Source organism: Aotus nancymaae, unplaced genomic scaffold, assembly GCF_030222135.1.
Source record: "Aotus nancymaae isolate 86718 unplaced genomic scaffold, 86718_ANA_hifiasm-v0.15.2.pri h1tg000046l, whole genome shotgun sequence".
In the NCBI taxonomy this organism is placed as follows: Eukaryota; Metazoa; Chordata; class Mammalia; order Primates; family Aotidae; genus Aotus; species Aotus nancymaae.
This window is the reverse complement of record NW_026988460.1, coordinates 4,068,003-4,091,827: the sequence shown is the minus strand read 5'-3', so window position 1 is coordinate 4,091,827 and position 23,825 is coordinate 4,068,003. Positions and strand designations below refer to the sequence as shown.

Here is a 23,825-nt window from a genome sequence, read left to right as displayed (position 1 = left end):
AATTAAGTTAATAGAAATGGAAAGAGATCTAATGGTAAAGATATTCTACAATTTTTTAACCTAAATAACACTGTACAAAAAGTTATATAAAATCGTAACAAAATCAGATCTACCACCTTATTTTCACTAGGCAATACATAGATCACATCTTTGTGTGTACATAAATATAATGCTAAACAACCCTTTTAACAACAGAGAAATATTTTATTGTATGGACGATTATAATGTATTTATCAATCCCCTATTCTATTAGGTTGGTGCAAAAAGTAATTGTGGTTTTGCCATTAGAAGTAATGGCAAAAACTGCAATTATTTTTTGCACCAACCTAATAAATATTCATATCTGAGTTTCAATCTTTCATTAAAGTAAACAATGCTACTCTGAACATCTTCACTGTTAAATCCTTATGTACATCTTGAAGTACGTTGTTTAACTGGTAGAAATAAAATTAGAAGTAAAAGTGTATAATTCATATTGCCAAGTTGTCCTCCAAGAGATTTTCCTGAAAAAGAAAATTCAAGTTTACCTTTATACTTCCCATTTTACCTTCCCTAACAATCTGCCTTTATTCTTTTTTTGTTTGTTTGTTTTGAGATGGAGTATTGCTCCGTCGCCCAGGCTGGAGTGCAGTGATGTGATCTTGGCTCACTGAAACCTCCATCTCCCAGTTCAAGCGATTCTCCTGCCTCAGCCTCCCAAGTAGCTGGGATTACAGGTGTATGCCACCATGCCTGGCTAATTTTTATGTTTTTAGTAAAGACAGGGTTTTACCATGTTGGCCAGGCTGATCTCGAATTCATGAACTCAAGTGATCCTCTGGGCTCAGCCTCCCAAAGTGTTGAGATTATGAATGTGAGCCACTGCACCCAGCCAGTCTGCCTCTATTCCTGAAAATAGCACCTACCGCTGTGCCTGGTGAGCATGGCTTCTTCCAGGGACATGGATTACTCTATGCCTTGGCCTCTCCAAACTGCCAGAATTGAGGTGACTCCAGGTTTTGAGTCAGCCAACTGATCACTGATCACTGAATTATCATTCAGGTAAAAGTTCACCAAGACAGATCCATAGCAAATCTGATTCAGCCATGAGGGAAATCCCAATTAGCAATCTGTTATTCCTTTAAACTAACCTTTAACTTCATCTAATTGCCTATGTGTCAATTAAATTAACATATGTAATTAATTTTTAAAAATGTTGGTCCCAAGCACCACATACAGGACTCTTCTTTCTGATAGGCTCTCAGCAAACACTCAAAAAGACATCATGTGAAATTTCGAGCCTTTCTTTTCTTGTCCCTATAGGCCTTCAGTTTTTTTTTTTCTGAGAGCTGCTCTGCTGTACTGGAAGATATTGGAAGTGGCTGGCCAACCCAGTGCCAAGGTCCTGGATGGGGTTGTGGGATGGAGGAATTCATAAATAACTATATTGTGTTTTTTAAAAAATTCATTGCAGCAGACTGTGTTTGTACCTGAGCAAATGTGCCATTTACACAGAATGCAAAATATTTTTGATCAAGTAAAAAGAATTCTCTAAATGTGACAAGGTCTCTGTGTTTCAGTAATATAGACCACACTGCCATGGTGGGGCAGTTCTTCTCTCTGGCCACTAGCATGCCATTTTCTGCTCTGAGACGGAATTGGCTAGGTGAGGCCTTTAGTCTCTAATACCTCCTTCCAGTTGTGAATTTATTCTTTCCCTCCTTGCTGGCAATTTTTACTTTTCCAGCTTGGCACATAGAATCTTGCAAGTCTCCCTGGAAGGTGACTCATATTTAAATGTGAATGGGGCAGCTGGCTTCTGTTATCTTAAAGGGTTACGTTATGTCATTGCACATTTTCAGCTGGGGTAAAAACAAACTGTGCTCTTTCCACACATCAATTCCAGTAATATATATTTCTATGAGGTCACAGGGACTTATAAAGTGTCTGAAATTTTTCCAGCTTTAAAAATTAAGACCAACTTACTGTTTCTTAATAATTCAGCAATAGCAACAAAAAAATCCCTCATTTCTGGTCTTGTTGTTTGAGAATTATTTCTGAAAGAATTATAATGATAATGATGATGGTGATAATGTTGATAATGGTGATGATGATGATAGTGACAATAATGATGATAATAAACATTAAAGTGCTTTGACCATTTACCATACACCAGTTACTGTACCAAGATCTCTACCTGTAGTCTTCATCTCAATCTAAAGAAAGAGATATTGTTTCCATCCTTTGGCCGAAGACTTGAAAGTCTTAAAGGGGATAAGGTCAAAGAGCCATAAATGGCAAAGGCAGAGTTTGAAAGAAACCAGTTTTAACTCCAAAGCCTGTATCATTAATCATTGTGATATGCATTTATGTACATATCCACATATCTTGCCAGTAAGTAATTTTCTAAGATTCTAGTAAGCAAATGAATTTTTCCTCATGATATATTTCCTCTGGTAGCCTTACCTGGCCACCCAGGAAAAGGCGGGTGAGAATACCAGGTGAGGTAAGATGTCCTGAAGTTTCCTAAGCATCATATACACAAACCTCTATTAAGACAGGCAGCTTAATTAATTAATTAATAAAGACAGGCAGCAAACTCCAGTTTAGCAGCCGCTTCATGGTGACTACTTGCCCCAACAATGTGCTGAGAGCTCCTTCAGGACACAAATTTAATCACCTCTAAAGTACCCGCTCCCTGGTAGGCATGCAGCAAATGTTTGATCAAAGAATAAATATATGAACAAATGAGTTATGTCTCTTTTATCTTAGAAGTTATGTCTCTTTGATCCTTTATCTTAGAAAATACAGAGCGAAGTGAAATTCTCAGTGTGATAGTCGTCTTCTATTTTCACACCATCCTCCACCATGCAATTTGCCTCATTGGAAAATTATCCCAAATCCTACTGCCTTCCAAAGAATGGTTGACACCTGAGTCAGACTGCCTGCATAGGAATACTGCCTTCATCACTCCCCTGTTGTAGAAGTAGGGCTTAACTCTCTTCTCTCAAATTTCTTAGCTGTGAAATGAGTTCTGTAAGAGCACCCAATTCACACTATGGGGCTGTGATCTGGATTAAATAATATAATTCAGGCATCGTGATTAGAATAGTGTCTGACACAAAACGAGAAGGTAGTAAAGGTAAGTATTATAATAATACTAATAGTTGTAGGTACAGTAGCAATAGTATTAGATGTAATAGTAGTCTCTAAAATATTTAGCATGAGCAATCAGGGAGAGAAAGCTAGGGTAGAGTTTGACCTTCTTAAAGTTTATATTGCTATTTGCTCTTGTCCTATAGAGGACATAACTTCCTCATCAAAAATAGAGCCAGGTTTTCTTTAGGTGCCTAATAATGATCATTTTAAAAAGTTACCAAAAAATGATTCTATGTGCCAAGAATTATAATAAAAATTTACGTGTAATAAGTCATTTAATCTTTATAACAGCCTCTCAAGGTAAGTCCTATTAATCTCAGCTACAGATGAGGAAATTGAGTTTCAGAGAGGTTAAGTCATCTGCCCAGAATCACATAACACAGCTGGTAAGTTATGGCACCAGGATATGAACATTAATTTGTTTATTTACCTAATAGTGTGCCCTTTCCACTAGATTGAAAGCATCATGAGGCAAAAGAGCACATCTGTTCTGTTCGTCATCGTGTTCACAGCCAGTAGCATGGTGCATACTTAGTAATAGGGAATTGTGGAATGGGTAAAAAAAAAAAAAAAAAAAAAAAGTAAGAATGAATAAATGGATGAATAAATCCAGAGTCTAAACTCTTAACCAAAATGTGTCTCTTAAATATCTGAGATGAATGGTATTTTTGCTATTCAAATTATTGCTACAATTTGAATATGTCCCTCAAAATCTGTGTGTTGTAAACTTAATCCCAATACAACAGGGTTGGGAGGTGGTGCCTAATGGAAAGAGTTTAGATCACAAGGACTCCACCCTCATAAATAGATTTACGCCACTATGAAAAATGGCTTGCAAGAGTGGATTCACTCTTTTCTGCTCTTCTTTCATGTGGGGACTCAACATTCATGCTGTCTTGCCCTTCCACCTTCTGCCATGTAAAGACACAGTAAGAAGGTCTAAACAAGATGCAGGCACCTTGATCTTGGACTTCCCAACTGCAGAACTGTTCTTTGTAAATTATCCAGTCTCAGGTGTTTTTTTATAGCATTACAAATGTACAAAGACACAGAGATGTGGCAAAATTTGAAGCTGGTTGAAAAATTACATGACTCACACCTGTAATCTCAGCACTTTGGGAGACCAAGGTTGGCGGATCACGAGGTTAGGAGTTTGAGACCAGCCTGGCCAACATGGTGAAACCCCATCTCTACTAAAAATACAAATATTAGCCACACGTGGTGGCACGAACCTGTAGTCCCAGCTACTCTGGAGGCTGAGGCAGGAGAATCGCTTGAACCAGGGAGGCAGAGGTTGCAGTGAGCTGACATTGCACCATTGCACTCCAGCCTGGGAGCCTGAGTAACAGAGCAAGACTCCATTAAAAAAAAAAAAGAAAGAAAGAAATCATATATTAATAATAATATCTACTATTTATTAAGTATCTACTAAATTCTTTGTTCCTGTGCAATAGTTTTATCCTTGATTCATTCATTCGTTTGCCAAAAAAAATACTTACCAAGTGCCTACTATGCACCATACTTGATCACTTTTGTAAAGGGTCCAAAAGAGGCACCAACTTAAAAAATGACAGTAACTGCTATTGCTGTTGACATTTTTTATCTTTCTGTAAGCAGTAAGCAGAATAATGGTACCCAGAGAATGGATGTAGAGAGATAAACTTATCTACATCCAAATCCCCGGAACCTGTGAATATGTGACCTCACCTGGCAAAAGGGAATTAACCTTAACAAAGGTTAAGGATGTTGAGCTTATGGATTAGCCTGGATTACCTGGGTGGGCCCAGCTAGTCATGTGAGTCCTTAACAAGGCCTACCCCAGCTGATATCAGAGGTAGAGAAAGATGTGACTATGGAAGGGAGCCAGAGGGATGAACAGGGCTGACTTTGACGATGAAGGAAGGGGCCATGAGCCAAAGAATGTGGGCCGCCTCTAGAAACAGGAAAAAGCAAAGAAATAAATGATCTCCTAACCCTCCAGAAAGGACTGTAGCCCTGCCAACACCTTGATTTTGCTCAGTGAGACCAAGAACTGTACAATAATAAACATGTATTGTTGAAACTGTGGGGTTTACAGTAGTTTGTTGCAATAGCAAGAAAAAAGTAATGCAATGTAAAACAACAAAAGAAACAGAACTCTCAGGCTTCCAAATAATAAAAATACTGATTTTCAAAAGTATTTCAAGGTAAGTATTAATTTTTATGCCTAAAAATTGGAAAGTACAAGAATAAAATGGATAATGCAAAATAAATATTAATATTGGATACATTTTGTACCAGCTGCAAAAATACTCATTACATGTACCACATTGCAAGTCTTCCAAAATCAATATGCAGCATTCATAGATTAAAATGATTTCCCTCAACAGTTAGGGTAGATGGTTGTTTCTTGTAGGCAATCAGCAGGACTCCAAAGTGCTCACCGGGAAGATCTGCATCAGTCACTTTTCATTTTTTAACTAAATATTTTCATTGGTCACCTTCACCTATACATTTGTTCTTTCAAAAATATATGTTGCTCACTCAGATCATTTCATCCACTGGGATGATAAAGAAAAAAAAAAAAAAGGATTGGAGTTGTGCCAAAGAAGAAAAGAAATTAATTTTCGTGCAGTGGAGGATATTGTTAAAATGAAATATCTTGCTTAAGAAATGGATGCTAATACAACACAACAGAATACTAACAATGTCCTTTCATAATATTTTCCTAAAGATTACGTGCATTTTAAAAATTGCCTTTTATATGGCCCCCAAGTGATGCTTAAAGAAATAAATCACCTCTGAGCAGAGTTACTTTCTCCTTGCGTTTCTCGTTAGCTGACGTGCTTTTGTGAAGTTATCTTTAGTTAAGGAAACTTACCAAAATAAGAGATCGTTTACAGTTAAAAGGAATAATTTGTATGATTTAAAGAAGAGCTAATAAAGCTCCAGATTTTCCCAAGGCAACACACGTGCATTAAAGGCCCACATTTGTGCTCAACAACTGGGAAAAAATTACTTGGTTTAATATTTCACAAACAATATACTCATTTTATATGCATTTAATATATGCAGTTTAAAACCTGAGCTTCTAAATATTCACTAGTCGCTTCACTTTGGAGTGAGAAATGAATGCATCATGCTTTTGGACCTTGGGATAAAGGAATGGGGGCAGAAGCAAGTATATTTTTAAGAAAATATGTATCAACTTCCCCCCACAAAGAAAAAGGGGGTTGAATGAAAAAAATTAATGATGCCAGGGTATTGGACTATTGGTGAGCAGGTGTGTGCTACTGAATGAGCCTCTAGTGAATTGGAAGCTTTTAAAAGAGATTGATTCTCTTGCTTAACTAATTATTTCAAACATGCTTTTAAAGGTATTAATTACTTGTGGAAAAGATCCTCCATTTGCTTCTAAATTGTTTCATTGGGTGATTCTTTGCCTGCAAAAACGTCTGGGGTAAAAGTCAACATTCTGTCACCACACTTTTAAGTAAAATATTTAAAACATACTAAATAACAAATATTAAATAAAATACTTTAATAAGCTTAAAGCATTTAAGCATATTAATATTACCTTTTAAATAAGTAATATAAAGTATTTTATTTAAAATTTAATTTAAATTATATAAAACATTTAAAATATATAAAATATTTTAAATTATTTGCTTTTTATGTGAAAGTATAGATTTTATATGTAAACACATTTACGTTCTATTTAATATATATTGTAAGTATATCAGTGCTATATTAAGTATTGCTTAAAAGAACTTCCAGTTTTTGTTTTATTTGTGCATGTGTATGTTACACAGTAATAGGAAAATTTCTACTCCTTAGTTTGTCTTGCACATTGTGTAAATTTTAATCAGACATGAATCCATATCTTCACTGCCTTCAATACCTGTTCTCAGTGCCACACAGTTGATTCAATGATTTTTCAGTTTGATCTGCTGAAGGCATTTAAACTTATAACAAAAATGAATATGTGGTTGACTTAAAATATGTTTAAATACACAGTAGCTAACATTACCTAGGTATATACCACTACAATCATCAGAATGTTAAGCACAATTGCATAGTGTCTTGGGACGTATTTCTCTAACTTTAGCAGCCTAAAACATCCAGATTTACCTGAAAAATGATTTGTATCCCCTTCTCCCCACCAAGCACAGTATATTCTCACTGTCCACTAGGAACATTTTCCAGTGACAAGAGGCCATTTTGCCAATTTGCTATCCAGAGCTCAGACTAATGAGTCACACACAGCAAAATAAAGAAACTTAATAGTCTTGGCATTAATTACTGGGCTAAGGATTGGTCATTTTAAATGCTCCTTGGTAATGCCATAAAGTAACAAAAAACACATTTTAAAAAAAAACCCCATAGGCACCTTGGTGTTTGAGAAACTACTTTATTTTAACCCAGCATCTGCCAAAATTTGTAGGAATATCTTCCCTATGCCAAGATTTATATATATTTTGCTGCATAAACATTTTGGAACAAAAAAAGAATACCTAAAAAAGAGTAATTGGATCAATTTTGTTCACTTTAACTTTTGTTAGATTTTTAAATAATACTACAGCTATTCACTAGCACCAATCTAGAGTTTTAAAAGCTTCATTGCTAATGTAAAATATACAGATAAGTGGAACACAGAATGGAAAAAAATCTACATCAAAAATGCATCTTTAGTTGGCCCCAAACACATTTTAATACATTGAATGAATATCTAATTGTTAAAACCAACACAAAAGACTGAAGTCTTTCTGCCAATGTTCCCAACAGGATAATATAGTCTATCAGTTTATAAACACAAAGCAGAAATTAAAATTAAAAACTACCCCAGGTCAGAAATGATATCACTTTATAATTAGAGAAAAAACTACTGGTACCCAGTGGAGATTAAGGAGATGGTTTCTGAAAATGTACATAAGAGCGACAAAAATAAACAACTACCACAGTCTGGTGGCACAATTCTGTTCCCTTGTGATAGAAACACAAAAAAGAGTCTCTAACAAGCTCCAAAAATATGTGTACGTGTATTTTAAGTAAAATTTAGCTTTCCGGCCAACTACAATTTTTTTTTCTGCTGGAAATAATGAACTAACGTAAAAATGATATAAGGATGTGTGTAAAAAGGACATTTAAGTGAAACAGGTTGAAGAACTCTATAAATTAACTGAAGATTAAATTAAAGCCGGATGTGTGAGATGCAGTGATAAAACAATTTGGGGTGGTTCCTTCTCAAGGATGCTTTGGGTTTTATCGGAAACCAGTCTTGCATAACTAATCAGTGGCAGGACAAGCCCTGTCTCTGAAATGGGAATCTTAAACAGCCCCTTGTAATACATATATGATCAAAACTCATTACTTTTGATATGCCTTGTTCTTGACCTAAATACAATAGAAATTCTTCCTTGGGGTGCATGATATACATGAAAAAGTACAACTTCTCTTTAAAACGCCATTAGAATATTTTATTGTGTGTGGACATACACTCTTGTTACTCCTAAATGCTATTCTATTGAGTACAGTTTATATTCACTGGCAAAGCAAAATCTCTGGGGAAGCCAGAGAGGGAATGCAATTTCTAGTAATAACAGCTCACAACAGTGAATACTCTCCACTTATCCCCACAATTTCCAGCTATTTTGGACTCCTTTCTGAATTAACCTTTCATATCAAAAGGAGCAATTCTGCACACTAGAGAATCCGGCACAATTTCATGCATAATTTATTCACTCAGTTCAACATTAAACGCACAGTCCTTGACTTTGTCAAGGTGGATTCTGTTGGCAGACTTCACAAGCAGAAAAACAGGAGAAATGAGATCTACAACTCAACCTCTTCACCTATTCTGTCTGGTGAGAGATGGTTGGTGGGGGTGATGGAAAGAGAAAAACAAGGAGAAATTCTAGTATAGTGTGTTGTCATCTGTAGAATCTCTAGCAAGCATATAGTATTCTCACATCAGTCGTCTCTCAAAGCTCTCAAAGGTTTTTTTAAAAAAGTTAAAAAGAAAGAAAAATAAAAGAAAAACAAGTTTGAATTCTGTTTAACCAGCAAAAGTCTGGTGCAATTTGTTGCCTCCCTGACAATTGCGCCATTAGTGGAAAAACAATACTTTTATCCTATGCTGCTTAGTAGACACTGTTGGAAGAAATTACTCGAAGCTGTTATTCAGACAGACCCACACATTAGCTTGAGGTCATATTAGAAAGGCTCATTTTGGAAATTTAAATAACACAGTCTTCCTAGTGATATCCCAAATTCCAGATTTGTGCTCCCAGGTTGGCCTTCAAGAACATAGATATTCATTTTCTCTTCCTAAACTGCTCATTTGAACTCTCAAATGAGGGATATGTGCAACCATTTGTAAAAATGAAACCCTGATACACCAGGAAACTGATCCTCATCCTTTTCAGTGTCGGATGAAGTTCAGAGTAGACAGAGATCCGTCTTCCCTCCTTCAAAAAGGCCACCTCATTCAAAGCCATTGATTAGGCACCAGAGTCCAAATATTCTCTGGGTCAAAACTTGTAGATTGCTCTATTTCTTAGTCTCATGGATTTCAGTATTTGTTCATCCTATTACTGCAAGATTTTTTTCCTGTTAATGATATTAGCTTCCTATTATTAAGTACAGGCATCCCTCAGTTACCTATGGGGGACTGGTTCTAGGACCCCCGTAGATATCAAAATCTGCATGTAATTTGTGCACATCCTCTTGTATACTTTAAATCATCTCTAGATTACTAATAACACCTAATACAATGTAAATGCTAAGGAAATTGTTATTGTAGTGTATTTTTAATTTGCATTTTTAATATATTGTATTGTTATTTTTATTGTTCTTTTTTTCAAATTTTTAAAACCTGTGGTTGCTCAAATCCACAAATTAAAAGGGCCAACTGTACTTAATATATAATATAGGCCAGCAATGTCACTAAGAACTTTACAAGCATTATTAAATGTACTCCATCTAATATCGCCATGTTGTAGATGAAGAAACTGAGACCTGGAGATCCTAATTACTATGCAGAACACCTTTCACAGGCCTCAATTTCCCTTGAAAGGCAAATTGTGAAACTAAAGCAATAATTAAATTTTAACATAGAAGCAGACACTATGTGATTTCCCTAAATACATTAGACAAAGTGATTTGATTCCTATCACACTTGCCCTTTAAAAATATTACTTCCCAGCAGCCACATCCCACTTTCCAAACCTGTGGATAAAACGAGGCCTAGGAGTATACAACAAAACGTCTTTGGAAATTCCACAAATGCAGGAACTTTTCACACAGGACACTTTGGCAAAGGTCTTTAAATCTAAACTTTCCTAGCCAGCGGCCCCCAAAGTCTAATTAGAAGCCCCATGCACATAAATTGGAGCTTTACCAAAACTGAACCTTACTTTTATAATTTGCCTTCAAATTTACTGCAAGAGCATGAAAATTAAATGCCCCTAGTAACGTCAAAGGAGCTCGCTGAGAGCTTAGCAGCCCTCCTCAGTTACCATTCAGCAGCCTTTTTATTATCTCGAGACAATTTCTGGATTTGGACCAAATCATTGAAATCTATGAAAACTCAGAGGTGCAGCAGGTTTTCCATTTATGACCTTTTCAGTCCCAGAGACTTTGATTTGCATCCTGATTATGACATACAAAAATGAAGTTGAGAAGTCTCATTTTGCCCTGGATTCCATTTACTCACCTCCTTTAGCCACTGTGATTGGCAGGCGGTGGGAAGAGCATGAGACTCACCGGACACATTGGATTTAAGATGCAACGGCTAAGTGCCCCTCCCACCTGGCATCCTGGACATTCCCATCTCTCACCTCTCTTGCTGCAGCATTCCCAAGGGCAGTGGAAGCCTGCAGCATTGACTCATGGTTTTTAGATTCCTGGAGCAGGACCCCACGCCTCCAGAGTGACAACCAAGTCACAAAGCTTCTAGAATATTTATCAGAAGCTGAACAGTATCTCAGTCTGCTGTTTTCTACAAAGGATAGAATGATGGCCAGTGTTTACTTCCTGATATGAACTTTGCTTCCCAGCCTGGTGACCTTGGGCACACGTCTTAACCTTTCTGCACTGTAGTTGCCACATTAGGAAACAGTTTGAATATCTACCTTAGAAAATTATTGTGGGAATTTAGCCTCATAATGATTTTAAATTGCTTAACCTACTGCCTGGCACAGAAGAGTTTAGTATTCACAGTTGACATGTATCTACTTCCTGTGTATGGTATCAATTTTAGTTTTAATCTTCACAACACATCTTTCAGGTGATTATTGTAATAGTTGTCATATAGAAGTGAATTCGAAACTCAGAAATTAAGTTACATGTGCAAATGTTGCTCAGCTGGTAAGTAGGGAGCTGGAATTTGAACATGTGTCTTTGACTTCAAAGCCCAATAGTTGGCATCACCATATCATGTTGCCATACTAATAAATGGTTACTAAAAGGAGCTTTGCGAGAACTGACAATATACTGAGGAGGAATTTGTGAAGGGCCATCAACTTCGCTTGCAACTAAAATAAATTTAATTCTGTACTGTTTATTCCTCCAGCATTCTTCAAGCACTCCATAAAAGGGTTGTCCAAATGTATGCTCCCTGAAGTAGATTGGCACTCCACCAAGATTCTTGTTCCTTGCTGCTGCACCCAGTTGCTGCAAGGACCACTGCTAAGGGTTGGTATCTGTGATCTTTGCGGAAGACTCATCCTTGGCTGATGGGAACTACCTCCCTTGAGACAGAGACTTTTAACAGGTATATTAGTTAGGGTTCACTAGATAAACAAAACCAACAGAAACTGTGTGTATGTGTATATGTAAAGAGATGTATTGTAAGGAATTGGATCACATGATTGCAATTATGGAGACTGGCCAGACCAAATCTTCAGTGTGGCCATCAGGCTGGAGACCCAGGAGAGTTCATGGTGCAGATAAAGTTCAAAGGCAGTCTGCAGGGGAATTCCCTCTTGCTTGGAGAGCCAGTATTTTTGTTCTAGTCAAGTCTTCAACTGACTGGGTGAGGCTCACTCCCAACATGGAGGGCAATTTGCTTTACTTAAAGTCTACCAACTTAAATTTAAACTTCATTCAAAAACACCCACTAAGTTGGCACACAAAATTAGCCTTATAGTAGGTTACTCCAAGCCCCTCCCCATTTAGATGGCCTTTCGATGATTTTAAATCACTTAACCTACTTGTTGGCCAATAACTAAGGATTAATTAAAAGGACTGGTGCAGTACAAGTACTCAGTGGTGCAGTTTAGGCTCAAGATTTCTCCCATTTTTATTGATCAGACTGAGGCTAGACTTTACTTTTTTCCTATCCTATTCTTCTGGTTTCTTTCTTTCTCTCTCTCTGTTCACAGAGGCTTGTCATAATGAGCTGCTGTTGCTCAAAAATCACATATAACATAACCACATCCCTGTCTCAAGTTCTATTTCCAAGAAAACCAACCAGGATACTCCCTGTTGGCTCCTGACTAGCTCCTGAACCATTTCACACTGGTTCAGTTTTACTCAACCCCTCAGCCACAAATCTCTATTTGTGTTTGCCTCATCCAACATGATCTCCTATTATGAATTATGCTATTCTGTCTCCAGTTTCAACTCTCTGTTTGAAAATTTGTTTCTATTCACTCAATCTCTTCTGGTTCACAGAGCCTTCATCTGATTGTGGGGCTCCAAGAATCCAATCTGAAAATAAATACTTTAAGGAAATTTCATTTACTTCTAAATTTCCATCAGAATTTTACAGCATTTACTGAAATTGTATTTACAATGAGTAACAGCTACCTCAACCTTCATTCTGATGCTGTATTTGAGGTCCAGGATGCAAAATGCCTTTCTGTATAAACTATATTAAGATAGTAGTCTTGGTATATTTAGTGTTGCTATAACCAAATACCTGAAACTAGGTAGTTTATAAAGAAAAGATGTTTATGTGGCTCATGATTCTGGTGGCTGGAAAGTTCAAAATTGGGCAGTTGCATCTGGTGAGGTCTTCAGATTACTTAAACTCCTGGCAGAAAGTGGAAAGGGAGGGGGTGTGAGCAAACAGATCACATGGTGAGAGAGAAAACAAAAGAGAGACAGAGGAAGCCAGATTATTTTAACAACTCATTCTTGTGGGAAATAATCTTTCCCTCTCACCAACAAGAGAGGGCATTCATCTATTCATGAAAGATGCACTCCCATGATCCAAATGCCTTTCACTGTGCCCTATCACACAACACTGCCACACTGGGGATCAAATTTCAACATGAGTTATGGTTGGAACAAACCATACCCAAACCATGGCAATACTCAGGAAATTTCTTGACCCCTCTTGAATGGAGTTAACAAGAAACTCACAAATAAGAAACTCATCACATGCCAAATGCAACTCCAATGTTTTAGACTTGCTAAGCCATATTCTCTGACTTTCTTTCTCAAGTGTAATAACCCCCAGCATGGAAGTGCCAGGTTAATATAATCAAACACCTTAGTATGGCATTCAAATCCCTTCAGTTGTTGAGCTTAACAACTTTATTAGCTTTATCTGACAACTCATCTCTCCATGTAAGATTGAAAAATAGTTTTCATGTCACCTTAAATTAATTGAGAAAGTCTACATGAAGCATTATATGGAGAAGCAATCTAAGGGTATATTCAAGCTCAACTGGAAAGAGTGCTGTAATCAACTAGTAATGTCTGCCACAGGTGCAAGAATGATGAGTAACATAGCACTGGACTCTTCTTCCCAAGTGACAGAAACAGAACTCAAATTAGCTTAAGAGATGGAAAAGAAGGGCGGAGGGATAATGGCTCACTTAACTGGGAAGCCCATGGTGAAGCCAACAGAGATAACAGCACCAGATTTGTCTGTGTGTATTTCTCCTTCTTTTTCTCTCTCCATCTCTTGGCCCAGCACTCAGTCGGTTGTGCTCATCCTCTTCTATTGTAGATAAGCACTGGAGATAAGAGTAGTCAGGGGGAGACTGTGTTATGAACCAATCATCTTCAACTTATACCATCCCACTGTAGAGCCCTGAGAGGGATTTCTTAACATACTTTTGTATATTTCATTGTAGAGAAGGACTCTGCCTGACCCTTTTTGATCATATGACTACCACTTAGGCCACTTGTTGAAGCCAGAGGGGAAGGACAGTGTGACTAGGAGTCCAGATAGAATTGGGTAAAGCCATAATCAAAAGGAAATGGTTTGCTGTTCCCTCAAGGAGGGGTGAAAAAAAATCAATAGATGCTCACTACAGGGAGCATGAATATCATAGACTCCCATTCCTGTACCACACCTTACATTCCAGGCATCAAATGTATTAAACATATCATATCCTCTTGTATTAACCTCAATCTCTATTAAATGTTCTCTTCTATTCCTCTCTACCTTTTGACATTCTATTAATCATCATGCTAGGCTATTTACAATCCTACTCTCTGACACCAAATAAAGAAATCATATTTCCTTCTTTTACCCTTGCATAGCAGTTTGTTGATTCCTCCATTCAGCACCAAGCAATTTGACTTTCCATTATAGTCATTGTATCATTTAAGAATATTCCCCACAGCAAATAATTTATTTTTCATATAGAGGAAGCAGAAAGAGCTATGTTCCTGAAAAGTTAAAGAATAATCCTGGTTTCTGGTGCTCAGAAAACATCAGCAAAATGCAATTCACCCTATCTTTGCTCTTGATTTGATGTGTCCTGGCTTTCTTCTATGGGTTGAGTTCATTATGAGACAGGTTCCCCCACAGTGGTAGTCAGATGGCTATAACAGATCTAGCTTCATTTCCTCTCAGCTGTTTGTCCAGTAGAAGAATAAGAACATCTTTCCTGCAAAGCTAGAACAAAAGTCCTGGGTCCAACTTTCGTTTTGGTCAAAATTCGGTTATATACCTTTTTTCTTTTTTATACCAATCTCTGTGGTTGAGTTAGGAGGACACACTTATGCTTGAGCTAATTAGAACAAAGGCTTCATCTGAGAGTGATATCAACCCCTTCAAATCATGTTAGCAGAGCCTGGGGGAGAGCTTGTTCACCAGGAGAAAATACAGGCTTTTGGACACATGAGATGGATATTGGGTCACTGAGAAATGATAAATGTCTGCTGCAGGCAGTCCTCATCTCTAACCCAGAGGTTTCCATCTAAGGTCTACAACACTCTAGGGTCCTCAAGGAGTCTTTACCATAGAAAAGAGGTGTATAAAGAGCTGAAAATGGGGGACTATTGTCCTCTCTCCTTTATTCCAAACCAAGTATCTCACCTTTTAGTGTTTTACATATTTTTGTCTTTACAAGCTTTTCTCTAAAAAATCATAATTTAGCTTAAAAAAATTAAAGCCATTGTATCTGACAGTAAGCCCATTGAAGACAGTCATCTATGCTTAGTTTTGCACTTACATTTTTTTTAACTTTCTTCAGGCACTATTTTTGATATATTCTTTTCCCAACCTCCTTCCACTTTCTAACTATAATTCTGTATTTTAATCTTTGTTATACTTTATTTATTTAGTCAGTTACATTATGTATGATATAGGATTTTTAAATAGGTTATGCCAAATTATTCATTTTGAAAGATATAAAGAAATCAAAAGACACATTTGTACACAATGAGTATAACTCAGATACAATTAGTTTGAAAATGACTGAATTCTACTTTCCTTCCTTTCCCACTATCATCTGTTGTAAGATTATCACCAGCCTGCCTCCTAAATTTTTTGGAATGCAGAATCAGCAGAATAGATACATGAGGAAATTCAAGAGAAACTAAGGAGGGTTTGGCTGAAAGACTGTGGTGGTCTAGTTAATAGGGAGCAACAGGTCACTTTTGGTATTTCTGGAGTTGCGTAACATTTGCTGAATTGTTAAATAACATTGGCAGAATTCTAAAATGGCCACCCTGGATTCCCAGGTGCTGGTTATTAAATTAAACATTAATCTATATACTGGTATGAAGGAACTTTTCAGGTGTACTAAAGTTACTAATCAATTGACCTGAAGGTAGGAAGATCTGGGTGCACCTAACATAATCACATGAGCCTTATAAAAGCAGAGTGTTTTCTCTGATTGACAGTAGAAGAAATAAAGAGACTTGCAGCGTGAAAAGGACTCAGTGTGCTGTTGCTAACTTCAAGATAGGGCTGGGAGACACATGAAACAGGATGTGGGCAGCCCTAAGGAAAAGGGCTGAGAGCAGTCCTCAGCCAACAGTCAGCAGGAAAACAGGGACCTCCAACCTACGACACCACAGCCTGGATTCTGCCAATAACCTGGATGGGTCCAAAGTGAATTCTGCCCCCAGAACTTCCAGGTAAGATCCAGCCAGGTAAACACCCTAATTTTGACTTTATGAGATGCTGAACAGAGAATTCAGCCAAGCCTCCTCAGACTTCTGATCTATATATCTGTGAAGTCCTTGGTATTGTTTTAAGCCACTAAGTTTACAGTAACTTGTTACACAGCAGTAAATAATTACTAGAACGTTTCTAACCTAAGATTCCTCCTGGTAGTATAGGGCACAACATTGTAGAACAAAAGGTTTTTCTTCAGTTTTTTTTTTTTTTTTTTTTTTTTTTTTGGAGATACACAGTACTGCACTACTGTTACCCAGGCTGGAGTGCAGTAGCATGATCTTGGCTCACTGAAACCTCCGCCTCCCAGGTTCAAGCAATTCTCCTCCCTCAGCCTCCTGAGTAGCTGGGATTACAGGCACCCGCCACCATGTCCAGCTAATTTTTGTATTTTTAGTAGAGACAGAGTTTCACCATATTGACCAGGCTGGTCTCAAACTCCTGATGTCAAGTGATCTGGCCACTGTGGCCTCCCAAAGTGCTGGGATTATAAGCGTGAGCCACCATGCCCAGCAGAACAAAAGTTTTGATGGCATTTTTCTGCACTCCAGGGATGCCCTCAGTTCAAAGTACCCACAGATCAAACCACTGGAGGATTTTCAGGCTTAAACATTTTCTTTTTTGTCTCTTCTCAATGGCAGTATCTATAAACAAGTTCAAATATCACAAAGCAATCCATTCAGCCAAACCCATTATTTGATGAATATAGTCTCATCAAATTATTTTACTGAATATAGCCTTTTAAAAATCTATAGGCTGTCAAACTTCATACACATACAAAGAGAATAGCAATATCGAACAACTTTGTAATGTACGTTCCAGGAAATGTGTTGGAAATATAGGTGATTATTTTATTTTGTTAATATAAACTTTTATTCAATGTCTTATGTGATGCTTTCACAGAGGGTCCAGCTTTGGTTTCATCTCTCCTTCCTCTTCTTCACCATTTCTTCTCAGGCAATTTCATCTAATTCCTTGGTATCCAGTACAGAGATAATAACTTTCAAATTTCTATCTTTAGCTCCATTTTTCTCCCTAAATATAGATCCATTTTATCACCTGTCTATTTAATCTTCCCGGGATAGCTCACAGAAGTCTGCAGAGAACATACCCCAAACTAAAATTGTTCACGTTTTCCATGCCTAAGTCTCTCCCGTCCTTCCCCATCCACTGACATTCTCCTTTTTCCATATTTTCTAGCTAGAGACATCGTCATTGATCCAATCTCCTGAGCTAAAAAGCTAGATGACAACTTCAACTTCACCCTTTCCTTCAGCCCCCATGTAGTCCCCAAGTCCATTGAGTCTACTGTTTCCACCTCTCTCCAAATAGTCTCCTCTTTCTTATTCATGTCTGACCTGTCCTAGTTCCTCCTCTCTCACCTGGCCTATTACAATAGTCTCCTAACTGCCTGACTCTGGTCTCTGACCTCCATGCATTACATCTCTGCTAAGCATTTTATCTGGCTGGCTGTTACTTGCAAGATAGGCCCAAGTTCTTGTTATGTCTCATATGGCTTTTCATGACTAATCCCAACATATTTTACCAGCCTCTTTCCCTCCCCAGTTCCCACTGGCCAGCACACTGTGACCTTTTAATCCACCTTTACTGCCACCAAGAAACACTTTCATTTACCTTTACTGCCAAAAAGAAACACCCCATGGTCCTTGCTGATGTTACAGTAGCCCTTCTGCCCACATACACCCTGAACAAACTCCTCCTCACATCATTCTTCCCCAGGTGAAATGCCATATTCTCTCTTAGTTTGGGTTCTCCTGAAAGCCCAACCTGAATCAGGGGCTCAAATGCAGGTGATTTACTTGGGAAATAATTATAGGAAGTAGGAGAGGGAGGTAGGAAGATTGAGAAAAGGAAGAAAGAAAAGTAAGTAAAGCTGCATTATCAAGGTTATTGCTATAGACCATGTCAGGGCCTTTGAAAACCACACAGAATTTTTTTCAGGGTTGTCTACTTAAAGTCAATTGGCTTCTGTCCCCTCATGTCAGATGTTACCCCCTGGAGTATTAAGTACTTGGCCACTTTATACTTCCAGATCTTGATGCTTCAGAGAAAGCCCTCCACAGACATGCTGAGAGGCACAGGTCACACTCTCAGTGTGTCAGAACTGTCCCCCTCCTGGGCAACGAAATCAGAGGTGGACTGAGGGGCTATTGTGAAAGGCCCCCAAAGCATCTGCTACACCATTGCGAAGCTTTCTTTTATTTGTCCAAAGAGAAGAGCTTGCCAAGGTCCTCTGACCTTAGCCCTGTTGCAGCACTTTGATGGTAGTTTTTGGTTTAGTGCTCTCTTCCCTGCACCGGGCTCTGGACTCTTGAAGGACACACCCTGCTGTAGAGCAGCTGGCCCCTACCAGAATTCCTCAAATGTTTGTTAAATGAATCAATCCATAAAGCTTATCCTAAGCCATTCTGTGGCACTAACCATCTAACTCCACATACTTTGAACACAGATAAAAAGATAACAACTCATTCATAGAAAGTATAAGATCTGCAGCCCTAGCTGTCGAATAGATGACCAAATACTTTTCAGTCAATTCAAAATGCTACAGTAAAGTTAATTTCCTCCCGGCCTTTGTAATTTAAGAAGTACTAAGTAAAGGAGACAGAGAAAGCAAATCCTCTAGGCTGACGGAGTTTAAAATTCACTCTTCAATATGTCTTTATTATATTTTTATAAAATCTTTGTTGCTGTAAACTCAATCAATAAAAAGTTACCTTTAAAATAATTTAAGCAAGTGGCTATATTTTTTCTACTCTAGACTTATTCAAATTAATTTAAAAGATTTTTTTTCCTATACCCTTCTCCTCCTGTTTGCTTGATGTACTCTGACATAAATTCAATACAAATATGGGTGGCTGTTCAGAGGGGCAGCCTAGAAATGTTAATTGGCTGATCAAAATAACAGCCTCATCCTAATTCTAGGCAGCTCTCATCCCTAAAAGAATCATGTTCCCAAATTCCTATAAATTTAAAAATAGAATTCCAGTGCCTTTGATTGAGTGTGCCAGTTTGCATTATTTTTCTACTTTATAAAACTTATGGTTGGAAAAAAATGTGCATTGCACACAAAAATGTGTAAAACACAACTCATAAGTAATCTTCACAGTTAACTTGAAATTATTATGTAGCTGTTGGTTTTGATAATTTTAGGTGTTCCATTCAACAACTCTTTGTTGTGTACTTACCGTGAGCCTGGAACTGTGCTGATCGCTGTATTTATTCTTAAGCATGAAGAACCACTCTGCCATTTCAAACTCTATCGGTCCATAGGGCTTTAATATCTTATCATCGAACTCTCTTTGAAAGCCAACTTGGTTTCATTTAGAAAAGCTAACCAAATCCCACTAATTAGGCATACACCTAAAATAAGGATTTTTTTTTCCTGCAAAGATGTTTGCCATCTGTTAAAACTGATAGTCACTACAATTTTAAGCCATGGCTATACTTAGCTTTACATTTCAGTTCTTACCTAGTCTTTTCTTTGCCCAGCAGTATTTTACCCTCTCCTGTATGTGCGTTATACATAACATAAAATTTACTGTTTTAACAATTGTAAGTGTGCCACTCAGTGGCACTAAGTACATTCACAATGCTGTGCAACCATCACCTCTATTTCCAGAAATTTTTCATCATCCCAAACAGAAACTTTGTACCCATGAAATAACCCCCCATACTGCCCCTCTCCCCCAAACCCTGGTAATCTCTGTCCTGTTTTCCATGTCTATGAATTTACCTATTATAGGTACCTCACATAAGTGGAATAATACCATGTTTGTCCTTTGTCTGGCTTATTTCATTTAATGTAATGTTTTTAAGGTTCATTTATGTTGTAGCATATATCAGAATTTTATTCCTTTTTTATGCCCAAATAATATTCTATTGCATGTACATACTACATTTTGTTTATGAATTCTTCTGTTGATGGGCACGGGTTGTTTCCACTGTTTGGCTATTGTGGATAATGCTGCTATCAACATTTTACAAGAACCTGTTTGTGTTCTTGTTTTCAGTTGCTTTGGTTATATACCTAGGAGTGGAATTGCTGGACCACATAGTAAATCTATGTTTAGCATTTGGAGAAATTGCTGAACTGTTTTTCACAGCAGCGGTACAATTTTACATCTCACCAGCAATGCACAAGAGTTCTGATTTCTCCATATTTTTGCCAACAATTGTTATTTTCTTTTTTTTTTTTTTAAATAGCCAACATAATGAGTATAAAGTGGTGTCTTATTGTGGTGTTAATTTTCATTTTCCTAATGACTAATAACATTGAGTTGAGCATGTTTTCATATGTGTATTGGCCATCTGTTTATCTTCTACGGACAAATGTCTATTCAAGTCCTTTGCCCATTTTTGAATTGGATTATTTATTTTCATTGTCGTTGAACTGGGTTTTGGCATTAGACAAACACATGATTAAAATTCAGTTCCACCATTTACAGACCTATGGAGTTCATTTAAAATACCCAAGCCTCAGTTTCCTTGTTTGTAAAATGAGGCCATTAATAACCACCTCAGGATATTGATGTCAGACGTAAGTAAGATAATGGTGTGGAATCACCTAATAGCATGTGTGGCGTATGGTCAGGACTCAACAGATGTAGTTCTATTTTGAAAATATTAGCTATTTGTTCTTAGCTATCTGGTTTTATTTGTAGAAAGTGAAGCAAAATGACCACCCATCAGAACCGATTGCTTAATCTAGTCTCTTAAGGTGGCCTGTAATATCCTTCCATCTTAAAGAAAATTGACAAGAAAACTAGTTCTCAGTTTCTCAATCACTTAAGCAACCAAAAAGAAAATCTGAATAGGACAATAAATAATGTGTTAAATTTTTTTAAAAGTTTATAAACACTTGATTTGATAGCACTGAACACTCATAGCTATTTTTATTATTTATTTAACTTTTCTTATTCACATCTGGACAAATTTATTGGCCAAAACATCAAACCAAACTTTACATTGTCATTCCAATTTCTCTCTTACTAGCACTCATACAAGATAAATCAAATTGAGGAGTTTTTTGTTTTTTGTTTTTTGTTTTTTTGACAGAGTCTCACTCTGTCACCCAAGCTGGAGTGCACTGGTGTGATCTCGGCTCACTGCAACCTCCATCTCCTGGGTTCAAGTGACTCTCATGCCTCAACCTCCCAAGCAGTTGGGACTACAGGTGCATGCCACCACACCTGGCTAATTTTTTGTATTTTTTAGTAGAAACAAGTTTCACCGTATTGGCTAGGCTGGTCTCAGACTCCTGGCCTCTGTGATCTGCCCACCTTAACCTCCCTAAGTACTGGCATTACAGGCATGATACACCATTCCCAGCCAAGTTAAGGGATAATTAGTAGAAAGATAATGGTACTTTCTGGCTAAATGGGAGGTTTAGAAACACTATTCCAGCTCTCAACAGAGAGAAGAGAACGTTGAAGGGACATTAAACTAAGAAAAGATTCACATTGGTCTCATCCATTGTTCAAAGATTAAGCATAATGGTATTTTTGAAAGACTTTAAAATTTGATATGACATCTAGCCAAAGAGGAGAGAATTTATTCTTATTATTATGTATGTGTCTGGCTGAAAAGGAGGATGGATTAAGTGTTTTATCATCTGATAAAAGCCAATGAATTGGGCAATGAAATAATTTATTTTCAAGTCCAGTCTATGACTTGATACTTCCTATCTCAGGTTGTGATGCAGAGGAAGATACACGATTAATTTTAAAACACATGAGCCTGCAATATGGTATAATGGTTTGGTTCATGGACCCCAGAGTCATATGGTCCAAATACCGGGATCTCCTAGTCACCTAGAACAAGTGACTTAACCTCTGACTGCTCACCTGTCAAATGGGCTTAACAACTATGCCTGCTTGAGTTCAGTGGGCAATTTATAAAAGCACTCAGACCAGTAGCTGGCAATGACAAATACATTTTACCTCTTTCTACTATCACTATCATCAGTGAGAAAACTCCATTGTGTGGATGACATTTTTACTCCTGGAAAAGCATGAGACACGTCTTATTTTGAATATGCCCAATGAATGAGGATGAAACTATTTGGAGAGACTTCATCTCCCAGACCAAGGAAGAATTCTGTCACAGTTTTTGCTGTCTTTAGCACAAAGAGAATATACCACACAGCCCAAAGGAATGACTTCTACAAGAATCTTCCACTAAATGTTTCATTTTGCCTCTTAATTTCTCAAATTTAGGGATTTTTTTTTCAACTAATGCATAATCAGGCATTTCCTCTGGATATGACACAACTCTGTGGCATAGACAGGAATTTGTCATCTACCCATAAACATTTTGCCAGGACAGGAATCTCCCAGCCACAAATTATCCTCGTTAGTTCATCTCTCTGGCTGCAATTGTGTGAATGGTCTTGGGAATGTATCTCCTGCTTAAAGTAAAGACCTGAAAGCAAACATAACATATTCAAAGAAGCACAAGGCACATTATTCCCACAAAGAGAGAGTAAACCCTCAACTCCTATTCCTCATCAAACAATAACTTGAGGTGTTTTTTTAGCTGTCTAAAATGAAAGAAAAAAGAAAGAGAGAGAGAAAGAAAGAAGAAAGAAAGAAAAGAAAGAAGAAAGAAAGAAAAGGTAAAGAAAAACAGAAAGAAAGAGAGAGAAAAGGAGGGAGGGAGGGGGGGAAAGGGAGGGAAAGAGGGAGGCAGGTAGGCAGGCACGCAGGAAGGAAGGATGGACGGACTTCAATGACGTAAAACATTAAATGGCTTTTAACTGAAAATGCAAAGCCATTCACATTTGCCCTGATACTTCCAAGTATGTGTTGCAAAGGCCTTTTAAATACTGTCTATTTCAATATTACCCCCAAATGAAAATGGCTTTGAGATGTCTTCTGTATTCTCTGCTGAGGCCTGAAAAGAAATCACTGCATTACCTTGCATTTGCTCTTAGAGTCATTAGCCTTAGACAGCACCATCATTTAAGAAATTTATCATCAGTGCTGTCCTTCGCACAATGTATTAGTGCAATACATTATAGGAGCACCTTACTCTGATGATGTATGGCTCCTAAGATGGCAACATCTGGGGATGAATGGATCTAAGAATAGATTTGGTGTAAGAGAATAAATGCATAGATCCACCTTGGTAGTGTTATTCCAAAATAAACCAGTATTTGTTGCTCTCAACCTACTCCACCAATCCTCATAACAATCTTCACAACTTCCTTGATTTAGGAAAATGATTCTTCATGACATTAAACTGATTTTTGATGACAAAGAGGAAATGTTTCTAAAATTAGTGGGTTGGTGCATTGAGAGATAACCTAGCACAAGCTTGATGA

The 23,825-nt window shown here is 37.5% G+C and overlaps 1 long non-coding RNA gene across 3 annotated transcripts in view; it reads right to left on the bottom strand.

The window, feature by feature from the left end:
• LOC110567413 (uncharacterized) overlaps positions 1 to 23,825 on the bottom strand; it is a 160,950-nt gene that overhangs the window by 118,618 nt on the left and 18,507 nt on the right. Inside the window, exon 3 of one of the 3 annotated variants that reach the window (XR_002477820.2) lies at positions 13,770 to 14,084. The exons of the other annotated variants lie outside the window; for them this stretch is intronic. This is a non-coding gene — a long non-coding RNA (uncharacterized LOC110567413). Of the gene's footprint in view, positions 1 to 13,769; positions 14,085 to 23,825 lie in introns of those variants that run through there. 3 annotated transcript variants of the gene reach the window in all.